Here is a 6633-nt window from a genome sequence, read left to right on the forward strand (position 1 = left end):
GCTGCTGCTGTTGGTATTAGACATGGCAGCTGTAGAGAAAACATACAGAGAACACCCTCCCATCCACTCCTCCAATCCATCTGGGCTTGGGAGGGCTTCACATGTGGCTGCCAAGTGCAGAGTATGTGGGCTTTGCTGGGCAGGTCTAGACAGATAGTGTGGTGGCTGAAAGGAAGCAAAAAATGTTAAGGATGCTCTTTGAGGCTGGCAGATCTGGAGCTCTGGGTGGTGGGTATGGAAGCACCGTGCTCCTGTGTCCCAGAACATCAAGTGTGTTCCTTAAATCATTTGTATCACCCTGCTTCTGCCCCAGTGTAAAGAAGGGGTTTAACCTATTTTAAATCAACTGGTGGGTTAACTCCCCTCTGTTCCCCATTCCCATCGTTCTCTCATGCCTCAACCTGGAAAAGGCAGCTGAAACATCTGAAGAAGCTCAGCAAATAACCACCAGAAAGACTGACCCTGGAAACACGCCTCATAGGAAGAGGCAGAGTAATTTAATTTTTTTGGAATGCAGGAATAGAGGGTTGTTTACAAATACCTTTGCCGGGGAAAAAAGGTCTGGCATTTCAGGGTGTAGTTATCTGTTAGACAAAGAGCAAATATCTGTGGCTTTGGAATGCAACACTGCAAAGACAAAGAAGGAGATGTATCTTCTCTAAACCTCAGAAAAATTAGAGCAGAACTGGAGGCTTTCTGAAAAAGGGGCTCTAATTTAGATGGGTAGATGCTGAGATGACTGGGAGAGACTTTCTCACCTCCATTAGGCAATCAATAACCTTAGAAAGAAGTTCTGCTGGCTTCCAAGTCCTTCCAGCCTTGAGAAACAGGAGGGTCGTGCCTGTTTTAATATTCCATGGGTTAAGACACCCTGCAGTGACTTACTGAAACCTCTGCAGGTCAGGTATAGTACTAGCAGTGGCAGAATTGTTAGGATTGTATGGATAAACCATCCAATCATTTGCTTTAATTATGACAATACAAATCTGCTTGCTTTACGCAGTGTTTGTCGTAAGATGAATCATGGTTACCAAAATTATAATGTAGACAATTCTGTGTATAATAGCAGGCCAAGAGGTTAGAAGAGGAAGGGTTTCCGGGTTGGGTAGGAGGCACAAAGTAAAGCTTCCAGATAAACAAGCCATAACTTCTGTCAAGAACCTATCAACAGATTCCCACCACATGCTGTGCAAATGGGCAGCTGTGCAGGGGAGTCCGTCTGAACCGGCGTCTTGAGCACACCGTGTTTTCCAAGCAATGTGGGCAGGGTGGCATTTCCAGCTCTAAATACTATCAATCAAGAGAGGCCTTCCCTGGGAAGACAGGATTTGGGCAGTCTCCAAGCTATCCAAAATATCAAGGGGTTGCATACTGGGCTTTGGTCTAAGCTCCTGTCTAATGAACTTCAGGAATGAATTTATAAGGATCCTTCTCTGGAGAGATGCTGACTGTGGGTTCAAAGGACGGATGAGCCAACAGCTGGGCTCTGGCCCAAGGCTTTCATGCCATGCCCTACTCCCATGTGGACTTCCCCTAGGCAAGTCTCTTGGGGGAATCTGTTTAACTGATCTGCAGCAATTTCCATTTTTCTCCATCTGTAGAGACAAACAAGCACTTCTAGACCTTTTTTAGAATCCTCTTTTGGAGGAGACGGAAGTAAAACTGCTCTAAACAAAACCTTCTCCACTATTTCGGTCCTGGGTACTTGAACCCCCTAGAGGGAAATTTGGTTGCTTTAAAGTCATGTTAGTGAGGTCATATTAAGGTCTACAGAGGGATCAAAGAGAAGCCAAGGGGTGTCCCGCAGAGGCCTTCAAGACATCCTCAAGAATGCTTCTTTTGGGACTGGAGTTCAGACTAGTCCTTGCTCTTTGGCTTTTCCTACTGAAAAGATCACAGGTGATGTGCTTGGAGGAGATAGGTTTGGATCAGAGTTCTCAGCACATGGTGTGTGGCTCTTGGGGATGATCCTGTGCCGGGCCAGGAGTTGGGTTCAATGATCCTTGTGGGTCACTTCCAATTCAGGGTATTTTATGATTCCATTACCTTCTCATTGGGATGGCAGAAGCTCCTCTCTGTGAGCTTTCCCTGAGATTGCGGTGAGGTGAACTTTCTCCTGCATGTAAACTCGGCTTTATTTCATCTGACAGGCTCTTTCTTGTTGCATAGCAGCTGGAAAGAAGAACCTCAGTCCTGAGCTGGGCTGTTAGCTCTGCATACAGCTGTGAAGGAAAAGCAAAATCCCTTGTGTTAGAACTCAGATCCATATCTCCGTACCTAAATTAATCTGATCTCTGACACTACTGACAAGAATCATGAAGAAGGACAGTTTCAGGAACTAAGACCTAGATATCCTGCCAGCACTGGCTGCTTAGAAGAACACTTAGAGAAACTCACATCTCTGCCATGGAAGTTTTGGTGCTTTTTGATGCATTTGAAGAAGAAAGAATCAGAAAGACGGGAAGTTTGTGAGTCATCATCCCATGACATATTTGAAAGTTATGTAGATGTGACACTCAGAGACATAGTGGTGGCCTTGACATAGCTGGGGGAAGGTTTGGACTTGATGATCTTACATTATATATCATTTCCAACCAAATGATCCTACAGTTCTATGGTTGCAGTGGATATTTTCCCTGGCATCCCCATTAAGCTCCAATAGCCAAACAGGGCCCACCACAAAGCACTGAAATACTACAGTGAAGTGATTGATTATTTCTTGTGTGAGGGCACATGCTACAATCCCAGTCTGCCCTGCCTAGGGTGCCTTGCAGAGCAGGGGACATGTGCTGTGATGTGACATTTCAGGTGGCACCACGTCTCATAAGCCTCACTCAGAACTTCCCATGACAGTCCCGCTCATCACGTAGCCAGCATTTACAATGGATGCTGATACGAGTCCATGAGCACCCACACCACACCAGATCCCCTCCTGCATCCCCAGCACCCTCTTCCCAAGGGTGTAGGAATAGAGACCCTCTTCCTCTTTCTCAGCACACTGGAGGCCTTCCTGTTTTCTACTGCATGACCACAAAAGCTCAGAAAAATGGGGGGAGATCACACTTGTCCCTTTCCTGGGCCTCACCATGGGAAGGCGATAAAATGCCCTGCTTTAAAAGCTTTTTCTTCCTAAAATGGGAGTCTTTCAGCTCTGATCCAAGCACTGGCACCCTCCCCAGAGCTCCTGTTTTGGGACTAATTGTGTCCAGAAGGGGAAAAGCAAGCCAACCCACATTTGTTTTCCTGTGTCATCCTTTGCAGGGTATCATGTCCCTGCATTCCCTGTTTTCCCTTGTCCTACTTTCCTCATCCTTATTCTTACTAGCCCTGCCCTTCATGGAACTCAGCTTGTTGTTTACACCTGTTGGGTCCTTCTCCTTTCCTTCCTCCTTTATTACTTTGTGGCTTGGGTTCCTCTGCAGTGTCTTCCTCATTCTCCTCTGTCCCAGAATAGCTGTGGAGATCAGACCTGTCTTCTCCCAAATCCTGGCCCAGAGCAACTCCTGCCTTTACACCTGGAAGACAGGTACAGAAGAGCAGTGACCTGTCCTCATATTCCTAACATGGCAATTCCATTTTCCTCAGCCTTTCTGCCCACAGAGCCCACACCTGCTAGCAGTGCTTAGTAATGTTGATTAGCCTGACTAATGAGACTCTTGTGCACACATCTCAGAGACACCAAACCCCAGAGGGACAAGGAAGGAAGAAATTGCCCTTGCACGTGGCTGTGCTGTTTCCTCTTGGCAGTTACCAAGAGGTTGTGGAGGGAGGCAGAGCTTGCTCAGAGCCCAGGAGGAAGCTAGGCTGGCAGATAACCCCACATGTGGGGTCAGGGGCCCATTTTCTGGTGCAGAATTGGAGATCTTCAGCTTTGCTGGGCCCTGATATATTTGCAGTATGACTGAGGGTTGGCTGTTGTACAGCTTTGCTTTGCTACAGGTTTCTGAACAGGAAAAACCTTGCAAAGACAGAAGTGCTTTGAATCATGGACTGTGCTGGATACAATGCAGGTGAGACACACAACAGGGAGAGAAAGATACTCAATCATTTCTGGATTCCCTTCCCCTAGCATGTCAACAGACTGCAGATATCTGTGTGCTGTGACTCAGGCTCATGGTCAGAGATTTTGTGTCCCAGGAATGATTGAGGTTTCCCAAGAAATACGTGAGAGATTTTTCACCATCTTTCTTTGCTGGCCTCTGGGCAGCTGGTAGAAGAGGATATTTCTAATTCACTTTATAGGATTTTAGATGCACAAGAGAAGCACAGCACATCAAAGAGGAATGAATGCTGTAATTTCCTGAAAGTTCGGGGCTTTTTACAGAGCTCTTTATTGCTGTTAAGCTCTTTAGGGAACGCATTCTGTCTACCACAGACTCGGGTGGTGGTAGTTTGACATGCAATGCCCATCCATCCTGATTACTATTTCAGCCTCTAGGGAATGATCCAGATCCTCAAAGACTGCTAAGTACTGGATTGAATTTGAAATCATCGAGAATTTGGCATCTAAATCTTTAAATACTCTGCATAAAGGGCTGCCCTGCAAAAGCTGACTTGTGTGTGTGCTTTACCTTGGCAGTCTCTGCATGTATTCAGTGATGCATGGAATCACTCACATTGTCCTTGAAGGTGTCCCTATTTTGTCGTGTCTGGCTGTTTTCATTAGAGAAAAGGCAGGTTGGAGTAGGAACAGGACAATTCTATTCCCTGTTGGTGATTAATAAGAGGCAACCCAAGGAGATACCCTGAGCAGAGGGATGGTGCAGAACAGGGGGTGAGAGACCTTGTCCCAGTCTCCAGAAACACAGATGGATGCTTCAGCAGCAATAGGAACTGGCAGGTGGAAGGTGCCCCCCAAAACTGTGCCATTTGGAGGAATATCTAGGAAATATAATAGAAATAAAATGATAGCTGTGGTTTTGGTTCTGGTTTTCAACTTTGTGCCCCGAGCACAAATGGGTGATTTTAAACAGGGAAGAAGTTTAGCAAGTACAGCATCCTGAGGAAAAGCACAATGTTAAGCAGTATAGATTAAATAGAAAGCTCAAAAGGTCACCAGAAAATAGGTTAGTTTGTGAAAAAATTGATCTCTTTCCAATTTTCAGAGACTGTGTCTTTGATAAGGAACCAGACCCTGTTTTGGAGCTGCTATAAAATCAACTGCTGAAAGCTCTGGATAAGGCAATAGGCATTAAAAATAAAGAGAATTATCCAGCCTCAGGAGGCTTTTATGGGGAGTGAATAATACACTGACAGTAAGGAGAATTCAGACTACCACAAGTGAAGTTTACAGCAGACAGACAGAGCTTTGACTGAGACGTTGTTTAGGAACTTTAAAAAAATCTAAGCAAATCATCTTAGAGATTTTATACTGACCTCAAATGAACAACCGAACTGAGAAAGATGTTAAGACATTTCTGTATATGGCAAAAATACTGTTGATAGCAAGAGAATGGGAGGTGTGAATCTGTGGGTTGTTGGAACAAAGAAGCTAAAATAAGCTATGCACAGGGCCTGCACATTTTCTACTGTTTTTCTGAGTAGCCTTGGCAAAACAGTGCTGTTAACAACTCTGTATATGTGACACACATTTTCATTACAAGCAGCTTGGGAGGCATGGAAAGATCTGAGCATGTGTGATGGGGTGGTAGGCTTGAGTTTTCGGGAGTTTGAAGGGAAGTGCAGACCTCCGAAGCAAAAAATTGCTTTCTCCAAGAGAGGGACTGGTGGAAAATGGTGTCAGAAATGTGAAATGGTCAGCCTGGCTGAGAAGTCACAGCCTGATCCATGTGTGCTGATGCATCATTTGAAAGATGATGGCTGTGAGGTGCCTGTATCAGTGATTTACAGGAATATGGAAATATATGAGGCAGAAGGAAGCCATGGTACAATTGGGCCCTGGGAAGTGAAACCATGAGCAGAACTACAGTCTTACCTCCCATGGGATAGTGCCATAATGTTGGTGGCTCTCATCACCACCCCTGGAGGGAAAATCCTCTTCAAAGGAATAGAGGTCCCAGCAGAAGGGCACTGACTCAGCTGCATTGCTTGGGAAAGAGCTCACGTTGCAGGCTCTAACAATTACTGACTCCACTGGAACAGGTACTGGAACACCCAGTTCCCTGTATTGCAGTGATATTGATGGTTCAAATTTTATACCCATTGGGTTGGTCAGGGAAATAGGTTAGGTTAAACATATATGTGTTGCAAGAAGCAAACTCTTGCAAACCCTGTTGCAAGAGGCAGTTTGAGGCATTGTTTATGTTGTGTTCCTGTGGAATAGAGATGGCTGTACCATAGTCAGATCTCAGGGAAGCAGAGTACTACTCCAGGATGCTTTAACTTGGACCAATGCCTGCTCTTCTGACTGGTAACACCAGTGAGTACTAGGAAAAGCTGATCACTAGACTTGATGAATTCATAGTAGCCTTCCAGATGGAGTGGTCATAGAGTGAGGAAATGTGGAGAAACAACAGCAGTTATGGCTGTTCATGCCACAGATTTTGCAGTTTTCCTAGGATAATTTTTTTTTTTTTTGCATTTGCATGGTTTCACTGATATAATGTCATCTAAAACATTCCCCCACTGTTGGGGCTAGAATTTTGCAGCATCCTTAGCCTCTTTAGGCATTTA

The sequence above is a fragment of the Agelaius tricolor genome, unplaced genomic scaffold (assembly GCF_023055355.1).
Source record: "Agelaius tricolor isolate 1412-34295 unplaced genomic scaffold, bAgeTri1.0.p SCAF_2, whole genome shotgun sequence".
In the NCBI taxonomy this organism is placed as follows: domain Eukaryota; kingdom Metazoa; phylum Chordata; class Aves; order Passeriformes; family Icteridae; genus Agelaius; species Agelaius tricolor.